General features: G+C 40.3%; 1 protein-coding gene across 1 annotated transcript in view; it reads left to right on the top strand.

Moving 5' to 3' along the window:
* LOC149544792 (uncharacterized) overlaps positions 1-18,038 on the top strand; it is an 84,346-nt gene that overhangs the window by 64,860 nt on the left and 1,448 nt on the right. The gene's annotated exons all lie outside the window — the stretch shown is intronic.

The raw sequence follows: 18,038 nt of genomic DNA on the forward strand, positions 1-18,038 counted from the left end.
TCCTCACTGTGTCTGCCTACTGTCGCTAGTGTCACTCTTTTCGAGATTCTCATAGAATCTCCTTCGCGACAGTCACTAGTGGTCCTTACTGTGTCTTCCTACTGTCGCTAGTGTCACTCTTTTCGAGATTCTCATAGAATCTCCTTTGTGACAGTCATCAGTGGTCCTCACTGTGTCTGCCTACTGTCGCTAGTGTCACTCTTTTCGAGATTCTCATAGAATCTCCTTCGCGACAGTCACCATTCGTTCTGACTGCGTCTGCCTACTATCGTTGGTGTCACTCTTTTCGAGCTTCTCCTCATAGAATCTCTTTCACAATGGTCACCAGTCGTTTCAGCTGTCTGCCTACCGTTGCTCGGGTCATGTCTCAAGATTCCTTTACGGAAGATCTCTTTTGCGTCAGTCACCAGTCGTCCTGGCTGTGTCTGTCTATTGTCGCTTAGTCCTCTTTAAGTTCTTCATCGTCAAGATTCCTCTTTCACCTCAGTCACCAGTCGTTTTGACTGCGTCTACCTACTGTCGTCACCCTACTGAAGAGATTTCTTTCAAACATGTTCTGGACATTGACACTTGACATCAATCCCGAAAACATTGAACTCAAAAAAATTATATACTTGTTTGGATATGCTGAGCATTTTCTTTGTTTGCTTTATTTTTCTTTATCATATCCCTTCGAGCAACTTGATGATGTCATCTTCGACTAGAGAAGTAATGACTGGGGGCATGATCTTTTTCTTTGCTTTCTGTTTGCGGTTTAGTTCCAATAAGTTGATATATTCCTATAAGAGGGGTGTTCGCTATAAGAGCCTCTATCTCGTATTGGATGGCCGTGTGTACCTCGACTCCTTTTATACGAATACATCAATAATGTTGGTTCTTCTCCTTGTTTGTTGGAGTAAACTCTTCATGCTACAGTAAATATTGATACTCGTCCTGCTAAGTGAACGTATGGGTCACTGCGAGTATATCTAGCACACTTCTGTCTCAGGTTACGAACGCAAGGGTCGTTGCGGACAGAATGAATACTGAATACTTAGCATAAGAGGGATCTCTCGTGTGTTTGGTGTGCCTGTCATGCAAGCAACATTCAGGTCATCCTATGCATTTATGCTCTGATGCTTATGTTAACTTGCTACATTAAAAGGGAGAAATGTTCTGGTCATTCTGGCTTCTTGTGCCTCAAATGCTTACATTTAATCCCGACAACCCAATAACGTATGTTATATTCATATTTTCATGATTGCAATGTCAGTGGAAATTGTATAACATACAAGCTTTATTTTATATCCAGTGATTAAGTATTGAGGCTTGGTAACTAGACCTAGGTTTGCATTTAACATATTTTTGCATTACATACTCCATTTGCATTAGCACGCAATTCGATGGTAATTTTGTTCATATTCCACATGCATCAGATTCCTCCACGGTTGCACAAGCGTTTGGTTCGTCGATTCACGCTCATCAATGGAATACCTGTGACTGTCAAAAACACGCAACACTATGTAAGATGTCAGTTCATACATATGCGTTCTATCTAAGTACAACATACATCTCATGTACATCAAAGCAAAACTAAACAGACAATGACATGTACACAGGAATACTCTGCTCAAAATCTCGTATATATATATATATATATATATATATATATATATATATATATATATATATATATATATATATCAAAGAATGGGTCAGTACAAAAATGGGCGCTACTCGAGCACAATCGATAAAAAATGATACATGTGGTGCTGGCACACCAATCGATACATAGCCAGGGATCAAAATAAAAAATCAGGCATAGAGCGTCTAACTCTTTCTCGAACCCTCGCCTCCAGGAGTAGCAGGAGGAGCAGGGGCAGCAAGTGGCGGAGGTGGTGGTGGCATATCTGACCTGACAGGAGGTCGTGTGCCTCCAGACTCTCGCGCGTACTGAGAGAATCACTGAACTTGCAATGTCTCATTTGGCACGGCGCTGGTGTATGCGGCATAGTAATACACAGCTCGAGCAGACTGGAAGCGGATCTCATCCTGCGCCAGCTCCAGCCTCCGCTTTGCAGTCTCCGCGCGCTGCCTCTGACGATCTGTCTCTCGCTATCTCTCCACTAGCTGCGCATCCCGGACTGCTACTGCAATCTGCAACTCTCCCAATTGTCGGGAGGCTGCACGAACCCGCTCCCGGTACCGTTGTACCACATCCTGTACCCCACCTACCGGCTGATCCAGCATATCCTCATCAAGCATCTCAGGTGCCTGCTGCTGTGGTGGTGCTTGTGGCTGTGGTGGCACCTGCTACTGAGGAACCTGCTGCTGAGGAGCCTCCTGCTGAGGGGCCTCCTCCTCTGTCCTCTGCTTGCGGCGTCGGCCCTGTCCACTCCCACTACCCTCGGCACCTGGGTCTGATCCCATTTGACGTGGGGGAATCAACATCTGCTGAACCCGGTGTCGGACTCATGACTGCTGTTGTGGCTGAACTGGTGGTTGTGGCTGTGCCTGCTGCTGCTGAGGTGCCTGTCTCTCTACTTGCCCTGCCATCCCCATTGGATCTGTAAAACGTGGGAATGGATGGTTGATCAAAAATGCCTGATATGCAGGCGTCATCCTTGCATCTACTACCTCTGGCAGGTAGTCCCATTGAACAACAGCTAAACTGCGGATATCTATCATGGATCGCCTTGGATCCATCCATGGAGGCCATCCCCGCTCAATATCCCTCTGCACCTTGGCATAGGCACAGTACTCAGGTGAAATGTCCTGTGGTCAGCCATACTGCTGCCACACTCGTGAGATAACAAATCTCTCAATCATTGATGTTGTCCTGCCCGCTAGAGGTCGAGAACTAAACATCCATGGCAGCTCTTTGGGGGTGTCATCCCAGTCCTCTGTCTCTCTCCACGATCGCCATACAACGGACACTAGGTCATCAAGATGAGTCCGCCAGTGCTCAGTCTTACCCAGGTGGGCCTGGGTGATATGCCCTCGATATCTGCATATGTAGGGCTCCATAGGCTCCCGGGCATCCTCAAAAATCAGCCTACATACAGGGAGATGCTCCCAAGCCCAGATCTGTAATACATATACACCCGCTGCCATGGTCTTCTTCTCATGGAAGACGTCCTCGTGTATCTCATGGAAAAGGTGGGCCAACATGCATTGACCCCACCCAAAGATCTCTGGTGCCTTCAGCATCCTGCGAAGCATGACACCCCATCCACACTCCAACCCATGCTGTCCCCTGTCAGGACATAGGAAGCAGCTCAAGAATATACCTAGCACGGATGCCAACCTGTGAGTGGGTCCATAAGTATGCATCAACTCATCCCAGCTAATGGCCCTGCCTCTTGGTAGCTCTCTCCCGAATACAATGGATAGTGCCTCTGTCCCTAATCGAGGCACTATATCATAAACCACCCGAGCACCGTGGAAAGGAATCCGCAAGATCCTCCAGATGTCCTCTGGTGTGATAGTCATCTCACCCATCGGCAAGTGAAAGGTGTTCGTCTCCGAATGGAAACTCTCTACCAAAGCTGTGAGTAAGCCGTGATTCACCATCACGGCTGGAATCCGGCAAAGAGAAAACAAACTCAATCGGGCAATGTGTGCCCGATTTGCGTCATCCAAACTCCGCAATAACTCTCCATATGGCGGATGGTGTGACCTAAATGCAACGTCTCCAAAGACCTCCTACACCAACAAAAAACGACAAACAAACGATCAGTATCAAGTCGAAACGACGCATCAAAACGAAATAAAATGCAAATTTTAAGTGCAAAATTCAAAACTGTCATGGAATTTTGTGTGAAATTCATGAAATCTCGCGCGAAATTATAAAGTTTCGCGCGAAGACATTCTTTCTTCGCGCGAAAAAAGTGGCTCGTGTGAAGAAATCAATCTTTGCATGAGAAAAGAGGATTTTGCGCGAAAATCGAATCGACTTGCGAGAAGAATCTCTTTCTTCGTGCGAAACCAAATGCCTCTCATGTGAAGATCCTCACCGTCGCGCGCGAAGAAACAGACAGCCTTGAATCTTCGTGTGAAGAAAGAAGACCTTCGCGCGAGAAAAGATCGGTTTCGCGCGAAGAAAGATTTGACCCCTAAAAAAAATTCTAAAACGTGCAATAAATGACCTCAAAATGCGTGAAAACAAAAGTACGAAGATGGGAAATTGACGACTCACCAGTGGTCCGTAGTTTGCTGGCCGACTGTGTCGTCTGGAGCGCTCAAAACGATGATATCTCACGTTCACTGCCATGTCTCTATCAGAGCTCAAAATCACTATAGGACAAAAGCACGAATGAATTGAAAATGACCCTTTGGGCCCTTATATAGGTGTTGACCAAATTTTTCAAAGTGCTCGGATTTGCGTGAAAATCACACCTCTGGCTAATTGGACCATTCTGGATCCATTTTCGGGATCAAATTCAAAATCTGACACACCTAAGAGCCTCAAAAAAGCATTTTAAAATTTTAGGGACCGACGCGATCGAACGCTTGTGCAGCCCAAATCTTTCTCATACTTTGTGATTCTTGGAATCCTTTCAACTTTACATTCTCCATATTTTCAAAATTCATTTTGAAAATAGTCAACTTAAAGTCAACTGTGGCTAAATCTGGTCAACTTTTGGTCAAACTTGGTCTTTGCGACTTCGCAATCAATTCAAATCAACCCTGAATCTTCTTTAGATCGTTTTGATCTCTTTTTATTCTTCAGATCGTTCTGGTCTCGTCTATATTCTGCTGAATCTCAAATTTCTTCTATATCTCATGATATACTACAAATCATATTTCTGTTGTGTCATCTTTCGATTTCGCTCTCGAGGGGGCAAGATGATTAAACATCATTAAATACCTATTGCTTGGGGCATCTGGTTCCCATCTTATGTCCTTATCACTTGGGGCATCTCATCACTCGGGGCATCTTGTTCCCTTCTATCTGGCATCTTTGCCATCTATCTTATCTTTTCATCAATTGATCAACCTTATAACAACTCTTCTCAGAGTTCGATAGACAGGTATTGGGACAGTCTAAACCCCAACTCCTGAGAATCAAGCCTCGTTCTGGGGATGATTCTATGACTCATGATTGGACCTTGTTATCTTTTATCAATCTTAGGTATCTAGGTGTTCTATCTGGATCCTTGAAGGTTAAGCTCCGTTCTGGAGATAATCTTCTAAATGCTATCAATTTCAGGTATCTAGATGTTCTGTCTGGATCCTTAAAGATTATGCTTCGTTCTGGAGATAGTCTTTTAAATGCTATCAATCTTAGGTATCTAAGTGCTCTACTTGGATTTCTTAGGATTAAGCTCTGTTCTAGAGATAGTCCTTAAAAGCTTATCAATTGGTCTCCGTGTCATCAACTTCGGAACCAATCTCATCTTTGCATCATACTTTCTGATTTTCTTTGAATTGAACGTGCTGCTCGCACATTCATTCAAAGAGGGGCAAAATGTAATACCCCAAAATTGGCTCATTGCCATGATACCAATTCTGGTCTATTTTTAACCAATCTTAAAGACCTATTCTAATAGGCAATTCTCATTCTGCTATTCGCTACTTGGCTTAATTGTCAGATGCAGAAGACCCTAATCTGCATTCATCATATTTTTTATTTAATTCCTATAGTACGTACTCATGTTAGTCGCATTAAACCTATTGATTAATATTTAATTTAATTACTAAGTATTTATACTTTAATTAAATTAAATTATATCCTAAAGGCTAATGTACTACGGAATTAAATTTATTTAATTTAATAAATATGCCTATCTTGATTAATTAAATGTAATTATTTAATTTATGGGAAAGGTATTTCTAATTAATTAAACGAAATTATTTAATTAAATGGAGTACTTCTAATTAATTAAACAAAGTTATTTAATTAAATGGGAAGCCATTCCTAATTAATTAAATGAAGTTATTTAATTAAATAAGAAAAGTATCTCTAATTAATTAATAGATTATTTAATTAAATAGAAAAGGTAATTATGAGAGCATATCTCATTTTATTAAATTAAATATTTCATCAAAATCTCTCTTCAGTTTAAAAAAGGGAAATTTTCAGTTCACTATTGATCAAAAATGAGTTAAATCAGTTAACTCCTTTTTCTACTCAAATTGAATCAGTTAACTCTACTCAAATTGAATCAGTTAACTCCTTATTTTACTCAAATTAAATCTGTTAACTCCCTTTAATTTGGGAATCTCCCTTTATGACTGAACTTCACCTTTAATCCTGACCGTTGATTGAAATCGATCTCAACCGTTGATGGATTCCAGGAAAGTCTATTTAAAAGGACCCTCATCTCTTCATTTTGAGAGGATGAATTTGGAGAATTTGCATCGAATCGCTGCTGGAATTCATACTCACATTTGCTCATATTTTTACATACATCTTGCATTCTTAGTTTAAATTCATCTAGCTTAATAATGCATACATTTTTAGCTTAATGTCTTTTATTTCTTAGATTAATTGCTTGCACTTCATCTAGATTACTTGCATATTCATATAGCTTAAATTGCATTCAAATCCTTCGTTCTTACAGGGTCTAGTTGCTTAAACACCTCGAATCTGAGGATATCTAACAAGCAATTCCCTTTAGATAGAAGGCAACAGGTCGCTTTGCAGGCTGATTTTCGGATGAACAATCCAATGTTCATTCCGAGATGAATCCGCATACAATGACCATGTTGAAGTGTGTGTGTTAGCAGAGGCCACATATTCACGCATACAGTACGATGAATGGGATTTGTTCCTTGATTAGATTAAACATAATTTGACTTTTGTTCAATACATGAATCAAAAAATGGAGACAGAGAGACCATAGCAAGATAGGAGGCCTAGGGCACAGAATAGGGACTTGAAGCATGCCATGAACAAATTATCTCTCCCCATTTTTGATGGCACCAGTAAGACGTCTGCTAGAGCTTGGATTCACAAGTAGACACCTACCTAACACTTAAGCCCACGTCGGAGATAGAAGCCATTAGATTCATCACAATGCATTTAGAGGGGGCAGCATATGATTGGTGACATCATGGGTTGGTCACCCAGGATCATGGTCTCATTACATCTTAGGAGACTTTCAGCTCTAAGCTGTCCACTATAGGGATTTGGCGTAGCTGCGATAGGGTGGATCTCTAGATGATTTCTTGATGAGTTTTAGTGGACTTCGGTGATGGTCTCGAATATGATAGAACATCATAAGGTAATGTTGTTCACTGAGGGTTTACAGGACAAATATAGAGGGTTGGTCAAGGTTCTTAAACCAAACACTTTGGATGATGCTATTAAGATCGCACATGATCTAGATTCACCTTCTTCGATACTACAGCCTCCTAAGAAACCTTATAGGGGGTCTACTTGATTTCAGAAGAACAAGAACCAGCATAAGACTACCCCTCCCAGGTTGGACTTTGAGACACTGAATGAACTCAGGAGGAAGAGGCTATGTTTCACTTGTAGGGAGCCATGGACACCGGATCACAGATGCCTTGGCAAAGACAAAATACATGTTGAGGTACTCTCGGAAGAGGAGGATGAGTAGCGGGGGGACAACAATGTTGATAGCAGCGATGAGGAAGAAAGTGGGGAGCAGCCTCTTAGAGAGAGGAAGAAGGAAACCACTCTAGGATAGTCTCCTATCATAGCTTCCCTTTCTAGCAATCCCACGGGTCACCCCTTTTGTTGAAGGGTGTAGTTAGAGGACAGCGTATTGTGTGTCTCTTAGATACATGTGCGCTACATAACTTCATAAGCACACGCTGGGTTTCAAAGAGGAAGTTATAGATTGATGACATACACGAGTTCGAAGTTAGAGTGGGAGGAGGCGAGAGATTGAGGTGCATAGGGAAAGTGCCAGGGCTTCCGATTCACTTTGATGACTTTATTCACTTTGATGACTTTCTTCTTGAGGCAGATTTTTATGTTGTTGATTTGGATAGATTAGACGCCATGTTGGGAAGACAGTGGTGTTGGTAATATAAGGCAGGCAAGGTTACTGAGAGGGGAGGGGTGAATCAAGAACCAATAAAATCTTATCTCACTTCACCAATTAATCCTTCATATAATATTTTGCTCTAATTGCATGCATGAAAGAATGAAAGAAAATAAACATTCATAACAATTTGACACAAGATATGGTAACCCATAAACCTTTCAATTAGAAAGTAAAACTGGGGTGGGGATGATACCCACAAGCTTTAATACTGTAGTATAAAGTTAACCTGTTAAGGCTTACAATTGACCACTTCTGGTGATCTGCCCTATTAAGAGCAATGAGGACTGTGAGGTCCATCTGTAAAAGGATTTACAAACATACAATGAAGTATGCATTCGGTTAAGAGATTTAGTAAAGATTGTTAAGTCTACCTTGTTAAAGGATTTGGCTGATGCACCTGTTAGGATGAACCGGTGGCTGATCTTTGATTTGCAACTTTGATTTGTTGGTTGAGATTCCTTGTATTACAGTGATCACCTGACTGAGATAGATAATACTTGTCCTTTATACTGCTTGTAGACTTCTTCAATTCACACTTTTGCTCATCATATTCTCTTCACATACATATTTGGATATGATAAAATACATGACATATATACCAATCCAAATTACAACTTACTGGTGTCAGCTACAATACTAATTTCATCATAATCCACAAAGTTGGCCCAACTGTTGTAACTCGGGTTTTGAAGACAAACTCAGTGATGTTCTGATACATGACAAATACTGTCAACTCTCGACAATCTTTGGCGCTCCGTTGAACTTGAAGTTCGGTCCATACTAATCACTTCCAAGTAGCTTAACTCGGTCAACATTGTGTGACTCGGTGAACTCTGAGAAACTTGGTAGCAATTGGATCACTAGGTTGACATTGCATGACTCGATCAACACTAGATCCACTTTGTTAACTTTGAGAGCTCAGTAGACATTGTTGGACTTGGTTAACACTACAGAGCTCGGTTAACACTACGATCTTCTTCACTTCCACTGACTAGCTCGGTAGCCTCTGCTATGCTTAGTTTGCACTGAACTTTGTTTCTGAAGTTTGGTAAACGCTGTGTAGCTCAGTAAACACTGCAAACTGACTACTTAGCTTGGGAACATCTGAATCACTTGGTTAACATTGCAAATTGAATGATAAGCTTGGTAGCAATTGTAGAACTTTGTAGCAATGTAATCAATTTGACTAAGTGTTGAGTCACTGATAGACAAATTGACCTTAATGTCAACAAGTGGTTGCATGCTATTGGCAGGTACACAGTTGATCATGATAAGATGCAACTAGAATTCTTACAGGATGGCTGACATGTGATTCTCAAGGCCATGCCAGAGAGTGAACCTAGGTTGATTTCAGCTCACAAGATGGAGGCTATTATGAGGCATGCTGACATTGAGTGGGCAGCACACTGTTTTATTTCCTCTAAAGCTACATCAGGTTCAGGACAACAACTTGAGGTGACATTCAATTGGAGAGGGTTTTTTAGGACATACCCCCGGGCATTCCCCTAGATAGAGGGTTTGAGCATATCATTGAGTTGGAGGAGGGTGCCAAACCCGTCATTACCTCTCCTTGTTGTCATCCCTGACACTATAAAAAAGAAATAGAAAGGACGATTAAGGAACTTTTAGACATGGGGCACATTAGTCCTAGCTCCAACCCCTTTGCTTCTTTGGTAGTTTTGGTGAAGAAGGATGACACTCTTAGCATGTGTATTGATTAACGTGCTCCCAACAAGAGGACCATTAAGAACAGGTATCGTATCCTTGCATTGATGAGTCACTAGATGAATTACATGGGGCAGTGTATTTCTCAAAGATAGATCTTAGATCTCGATACCATCAGATAAGGGTTCGTGAAGAGGATATGCATTAGACAACTTTCCAATGTCACTATGGACACTATGAGTTCTTGGTTATGCCATTTGGGCTCACCGGTGCGCTAGCCACGTTTTAGTCATGTATGAATCATATTTTTAGAAAACAGTTGTGCAAGAGCGTGTTGGTATTTTTTGATGATAGCCTGGTTTTTAGCAGAACTTGGGAGGAGCATTTGCAATACTTAGATGATGTGCTTAGCATTATGGAGGAGCATTGATTGTTTGCGAAGGAGTTGAAGTGTGAGTTCGGATTGACTGAGATTCTTTACCGTGGACACGTGATTGGTGCAGAGGGGGTGAAGGTACACCAGGAAAAGATACAGGCAATCCTAGATTGACTGCCTGCAAGGAACGTATCAGATTTGAGGGGCTTCCTCGTTCTTTGCTCTTACTACAGGAGGTTTGCTTGAGGCTTCTCTCAAACAGCAACTCCCCTCACCGATCTCACATAGAAAGGGGCATTCAGGTGGACAGTTGATGCAGAGGTGACCTTTGATAAGCTCAAGGAGGTGATGAGCACATGTCCGGGCTTGGCACTTTCCGTTTTCTCTCGCCCTTTTGTCCTAGAGTGTGATGCTTTAGGAAGCGAAATTGGCATAGTTTTGATGCAAGATAGGCATTCGATAGCTTATGAGAGTTGAAAGTTCAAGGATGGTGAGAGATTGTACTCCACCTATGACAAGGAAATGTTAGCCATTATGCACACTTTAGCCAAGTTTAGATAGTACTTGGTGGGTGGCAAATTCATGGTTATGACAAACCACAATAGTTTGCAATACTTCTTAGAACAGAAGGTCTTAATGAAAGACAACAAAAGTGGGTCAGTAAGGTTTAGGCCTATGATTTTGAGTATGTCGAGGGTAAAAACAATATAGTCACTGATGCACTTTCCAGGAGACGTTCAGTAGTAGAGTGTTGTACCATTTCCGAGATATCGACAAATTAGAAGTTCCAGTTGTTGGTTGAGTATTCTAAGAATACTCGAAGCTTGTTAGATCATGGATGGGCAGCTCCATGATAGTAGGTACAAGGTAATTAATGATGTATTTTTTATAAGAATAGGATCTATCTCGTACCAGAGTCTAAGCTCAATGGAAAAATTATGGAGACTCTTCATGATGCACCATCAGCCAGACACCCAAGTTTCTTCAAAACCTATAGGCAGGTCAGGGAAAGGTTTTTATGGAAGAGTGAAAGATCCCATAAGGATGCTTTCACTGAACTTTTGTAAATTTTAATTAAAATAATAGATTTTACTGTGCTTTCCTTGTGCTCTTAGAGAATTAGACAGAAGTTGTAGAAAGATTCTTTTTTTTTTTTTGCATTTTTCAAATATAACAATAATTAACAACAATAGCAAATAATATAATATTCAGTGAACCAGAATAGTTGCAAATTGTACCAGGGAAGATATGTAATCAATATGCTAGTAAAGGTGTTTACAAACAAAAAATGATGACGCCAACTGCAAGAATGGACAAGCCACGCACCAAAAGGGAAAAGATGGCTGACGTAAGCCAACCAACAAATCATGTGCCAGCTAAAAGGCAACTATATGGCTGCTACAGTCATGCCAAGGCAGCAAGAAGATCCAAACGTGCCAAACAAAACCTTCAACGTGCAATGCACAAGCACCTCCAAATGCTGAACTTAACAATCTTTGTCAACTGTTGGAACAATACTGTAGAATGCTGCTGAAACCATCTATTGAGGTTTGCGTCCTAATAGCCAGGCTCTAGGGGTTGCGTCCTAGTCCTCTAGAATCTCTCCTTAGAGCAAAATCGCAAATATCAAGAATGAAGATGTAAAAGATAATGAAAGAATGAGCCAACGTCTCCTTTTATCTCCCTCTCAAAGCCAACCGAACCCTAAAGGGAGAATATGCCTTTCCCTTTATTATAAAATGACATCTTCTCAATTAAAAGGCCTTTATGTATAGGAAAAACACCCTTTTCCTCAAATAACATAACTCTAGGTGCCCAAAGGTTTTCGGATGATGAAAATAAGTTATAATAATTCTAGACCTTTCCAATGAGCTATAACACATAGGCCTGCCTGACGAGATGAAGCCAAAATCCCCTTATTACTCCAATACTCTATATAAATAGCTTTATTTTAATTTATTTAAACACAAACTTAGGAAATATTAAAAATATTTCCTTTTATTCAATTGGGAAGCCAAACCAACCAAATAATCAATGAACGAGTCCTGACACCTGCCTGTGATTGATGTCGGGCAACGTGGGCAACTAGCAATCCCATCCCTAAAAACTAGGGTTGCTCCTAGAAACTAGGCTATATACCTTGTCACCCTGAAATTGAAACCATATACTGGTCTCGAAGAGCCTCAAATCTGATCATTGCCACAACCTCCTAAATTTTAGGAAAATCCCTAAAATTAAGGAACTGCCCCGACGAGCTCTCAAACTCACTGTAGAATCAACTTAGGTCATTGAGTATCCAATATGAGTCTCTATCCACCACTGCTAGCTAGTCAAACTAGAGAGGGGACATGACAAAGGGCCTCAAGGATGATGTCCTTCAGCATGTCAGAGAATGTTGGACTTGTCAATAGAACAAGTCAGAGTACGAGTTTCCAGTCGGACTATTACAACCATTTCCTATTCCAGCACAGAAATGGGAGAGTATATCCATGGACTTCATTACAAGATTACTAAGAGTGCAACACAGATTCCATTTTCGTGGTTGTGGATAGATTGATTAAGTTCGCTCAGTTTTTTGCTATACCGTTAGATTGGTCGGCCTCTCAGCTAGCGGAGTTATTTTTTCGAGAGGTTTTTCGCCTACATGGTCTCCCTCAAACCATTGTGAGCGACAGAGACAACAAAATTCTCAACAGTTTTTGGCAAGAACTATTCCGATTGGTAGGTACGGAATTGGCACCCAACACGAGTTACCACCCACAAACAGACAGACAGATAGAGATAGTAAACAAATGGGTGGAGGGTTATCTCCAGAATTATGTAGTGGGGCAACAGAGAACTTGGGTTAAATGGTTATATCTAGGGGAGTATTGCTACAACTCCTATCACATGTCCATCCGGATGACTTTGTTTCAAGCTCTCTATGCTACCGAACCCCTGTCATTCGTAGATCTGGCCTTGCAGGACTGCAGAGTACGGCTAGCTAGAGATTGGATACAGGATCAACAGGACATTCTCAGATCTCTTTGGGAGAACATTCTATAGGCTCAAAATCAACAGAAGATGTATGCTGATTGTCGTAGGACAAAGTGGAGTTTTGAGTTAGGTGACACGGTTTACCTTTGTCTCCAACCTTACAGGCAGAGCTCCTTGAAGAAGAGTGGGTCCAAAAAGCTTCACCTTAGATTTTATGGCCCCTATCGCATTACTCGGAGGGTTGGAGAGGTTGCTTATGAGTTGGACTTGCTAGATGATAGCAGAATTCATAATGTTTTCCACGTCTCTTGCCTCGAAAAGGTTATTGGGCAGCATATAGTGTCCTCCATTAGATTGCCCCTACTTGATGTGGAAGGCAAGCTAGTTTTGGTTCCAGCAGAGGTGATTGAAAGGAAGCTACGTAACAGGTCCATTAGGGAGTATCTAATTCGCTAGAAGGATTTGCCATATGAAGATGCCCCTTGAGAGGGCGAATCAATCTTGCAGCATCCGGCATTGAGATTGCTTGAGAGCAAGCAATCCTTGGAAGGGAGGATTGTAATGTCCCCTTCTCTACGCTAGGCCTTATGGCGCCTTGTTGGTCTATCTTTCCATCCGGACAGGCTAATGACATTTACTTTGAGGATGCCAGTCAGTCATAGGATTCTATTTGGTTTCGTTGGGGAGATTATTTAAGTGGGAACTTCCTATAGTAATTCACTTGATTTTATGTAGTTGATTTCTAAAGTTACTTTATGACAAAAGTAACATAAGTGACTAAAAGACAAAATTGGCTTTTATCCCACATTGCCTAGTTGTTTGTATTTCCCCTCACATCGAGGTTATAAAGGCAAGGAGCTACATTGGGATTCCCACCATGAAATATAATATTGTTCTAAACAAAATATCAAGGTTGCTTAAATGTGACTGTTGCTCTTAAGGACAAAACCCCTTAAAAGCAAGTGTGAGGATTTGGACATAGCCCCAGCTGCTCCTTGGTGAATTATTTTTGAAAGAACATAGTGTGGAAAGACATTGCTTGTATTGGGTCTGCAACAAGAGAACTTCAGCTAAAACAGGTACGGGCCTGGTGAACTCTGTTAATACAAGTAGAAGTTTGTTGAATACAGTAGTGCAAACTATAACATTTGGAGGTAGTGGTAGTGGGATTCTTGCTTTTCACCGTAGAATTGATGAGAAGATAGGAGCCATTAGTAACACAGGAAGAAACTCGTGAACGATTCCACGGGTTGCACAGGAAGTTGCGGGTGGTGGCAACAGTGATATCAGAGAATTTAACTTCAGAACCAGACGTAGAGATTGTGTAGGGAACTGAGTACACCAGGTCGTAATGAATTGGGTTGGACAAATAGCAGGTGCCAGATGGTATAGGGAGAATGTATGATAGCAAATGTGGATGTTAGAAGCCCAGACGGCCACAACTGCATACGTGCTCTCACAACATAGTAAACGGGTTGCTGGAAATACTCGATGGTAGTGACTGTCACAAAGGCCCTCATGGGACGTGGAGTTGACCAGACCTGGTCACTCGAACTACTCATTCCTCCCATCGCGGAAATTGCTAGGTTCTCCATTTATTGTATGTTGGTATTATGTGAACAAATGCGGGCTTAGTTCATACATTTGACTCTATTTTGGTATTGAAATGAAATGTAATACACTTACTCATAATTTATAATAGTGGTATATACATTCATTTCACTCTATTTTGGTATTGAAATGAAATGTATTGCACTTACTCATAATTTACAATAGTGGTATATGCATTCTGCCATAACGTGAGAGTAGATTGTGAGATTATAAGTACATTGTCATTTCTATATAAAATACTTTGAATTATGAACTAGTCTTTGTGTTCCCTCTTGTGACGGATTCTTAAATCCATGGAATTGGGAAGTGGAGTCAAGTGTTTTATTAGGATCTCAGTACAAATCTTGGTGGCAATTTTAAATGTATGGGGCATTCATCTATGTAGCTTGGAGAAAGCATGTTGCATTTGCCACGACAAAGCTTAGAGTAGAAATTGAAGAGCCTTGTGTTGGAGAAAATAAATACCACCAGAATATATTTCTTTGAAAGCATGTCTCTAAAGGAAGTGATTTCAGAACTGCACTGCTCATGGGATTATAGAAAATTAAGTGCAATTCCCCCAACCCCCCACCCCCCCCCCTACGGGGGTTTTGAGGCAGTGCCTAAGGCGGGATCTTGGGGTCGCGCCCTAGGTGTGCTTGTTGCAATACAGGGTGGGGTCAAGGGGTAGCACCCCTAAGGCAAAAAATGAATTTACTATTGTAAAAGACGTCGGGAGGATTTTTTTATTGGACAACAAATTCAAGCACTAATTTTGTAAGTGGCATAAGTCTTGTATAAAATGGATTAGGGTTAGGAATTTTATGATGTATGATGATTTAGTAGCTTCTTGTGGCCATATTGAGTTGCATGAGATTGCAGATTCTAATCAGGTTGAAATCACTGGATAGTAATATTGGACTTGCTGTTTGGTGGACATAGCACAAGGATTGGGTAAACCATGTTAAATCTTTGTGTAGCCTGTTTGCTTATCTGTGCTTTATTCCTTTGTGGTGTCAGTTATATTTGCATCTAATTGTTATTTCTGTCTCTTTAATTGTAACATTATTATCCTGGTATCTGCTGAGCCCCATCATCTATTTTAAATGACCTTTATTACATTGAATCAAATTACAAAGATGACTGAAGCAGAAGTTGCAAAGCCCAAATCTTGCTGATCCTCTATGCTCAATGAGAATATGCTACTTAGAAGATCTGAAAATTGTTATTAACATATTCAGGACTGTTGTTCAAGAGAACATTAGTAGTATTTGCTTGCATGTGATTGTTCACAAAGGAGATTTAGGAAGGAAAATCTTCAATATCAAAAGCAACATATCTATGCAATGTCTCCAATTAGAACATAATTGACTTCTGAGCTTTTAGCCTAGTTTCTGAGATTTCCTGGAAGCTTCTTAGTTGGGAAATATTTTGAAGTGCTTTAGGTTGGTCAACAGTGACTTGGGGTTATGACAATGAGCTCAGTTGGAAGTGTGGCATGTCATGACACTTTAGGAAGTGTTTTCTGACATTTAGTAAGTCACTCGGTTATGTCTGATCTTCATACTACAATTTTGTCATGGTGTGGTCAAAGTTGGTGTCTTATGTTGTTGCAGTGCTTTCCGCAACTCAGATGGAAGAATTTTAATTTTGTGCTTCAGTTTTGAATATTGAATTAATAAAGGTTATATATTTATAAAGATGATTATGTACCCCTAAAAAAAGTGAATGTATAGGAGACAAGGAGGGGGCTTTGCTCTGGAATTCTATTTAATATTTCAAAAGGTCCCTTTGAGTTATAAATGAATTATTTAAAATTGGTTAATTGTTTATTTTCCCTCCAAAAAACTATAAAAGGAGGTGTTGGAGCTCACTTGGAGGATATGCTAATGCATGATATTGATATGTTGCCTGAATGAAACCAGGTTCTTTTTAAATTGGTTACTGGTTGTTTTCCATCCAAAAAGCTATAAAAGGAGGTGTCAGGGCTCACTTGGAGGATATGCTTATGAATGATATTGATATGTTTCGTGAGTGAAATCGGGTTCTCCACAAATTTTCAAGGACGAAAACCCTCTCAAGGTTTCTAGTTTCAAGGATGAAAACCTCCCTGGCTAGATTTGTGTGGTTTCATTCAGTGATTGCCATTGTGTTGCAGGTTGAAGATTGATTTTGAGTTGTAGAAAATAAAGATTTGTGTAGTGTTTTAAAGAGTAGATTTGTGGTGTTTACTTCAGTTTACAGAATTTCTTTTTTGGGTGTGTGTTTTAGGCAACTTTTAGAGGAGTCTAGTTGGCTGAACCATTTCAGAGTTGTCCATGCGAATTCATTGCCTTCTGAATTCTAGGATTTGGATGATCAGAAAGTGGAAAGGAAGTTCTTATCCATTTCATTTACAATTGAAGCTAACATTTCTTCAGGAAAAAAAAAGACAGAAGGGTGGTAATTAGTAATTACAGTCCACCAGATATCAAATTCAGTCATTCAGTCTCTACGTCTTGCTTTTATGCTTTACTCTCTTTGCATGCTTTGGGGGTATATGACATTAATTTGTATCAGCAATGTCAGATTTAGGCTTTCTTGAAGTGAACTATTATCATTTACAGTTGTCAATCTTGTATCTTTATCAATTGCATGGTATATTGGATGAAAGGATCATTAAGCCTTTTAGGCATTTAATATCCACGTCTTTCTTGAAGATATTGTGCACTTTTCCCGGTTATTAGAATCACACTATCTATTGATATAAAATCCTGAAACAAACTGATCAATTACAAAATGAGCTGTCAAATCACAGTTAATTACTTATCGTTACCTTTGCATCATTCTGAAATCAGTCACAATAAATGAATGTTAGAGGTGGCTATGCATGTTCCATTGTATATTAATCAATGATTGTTAGAAATATTGTATCATTCCAATATCTCCGGGTTTATTAATGTCTTTAGGATATGTACAAAAATATTTGTTAACTTGTCTTGGTTTATTTATTTCAGTGAGTGTTTGTTATGAGTAATAATGGGAGCTCTCCTATAATATAGGAGATGAACTCCTATAAATTTCTAATATGCTAAGTTGCTGGTTTGGATACCAGTATCGGTATGAGAATCCAGTACATTTGTGTGTGCAAAATTTTATTTTGGGTTTCGGGTACATTACAAAAATATACCAATGTATCAAAAATTGACTAATTTTAGTAGAACGAAGAGCTATTGTGCCTTACATCACATGTTGCAAATAGGATTAAGAATTATTCTGAATGAAGCTGGAAGGAAAACTAAGTACTGGAACCCTGGAGGAGAGCATGAAATTCAGTTTCCTTTTTGGTCAGCACTCGATTGGGAGGCACAGCTTCAAGGTTAGCAAGGTCAAAGGAGCTCTTGAGGAGAGCCTGCCAAGATTAATGTGTTCAAAACGTCTGTACAAGATAT

Source organism: Cupressus sempervirens, chromosome 8, assembly GCF_028749045.1.
Source record: "Cupressus sempervirens isolate cs-2001-9-10 chromosome 8, ASM2874904v1, whole genome shotgun sequence".
NCBI classification, from domain to species: Eukaryota; Viridiplantae; Streptophyta; class Pinopsida; order Cupressales; family Cupressaceae; genus Cupressus; species Cupressus sempervirens.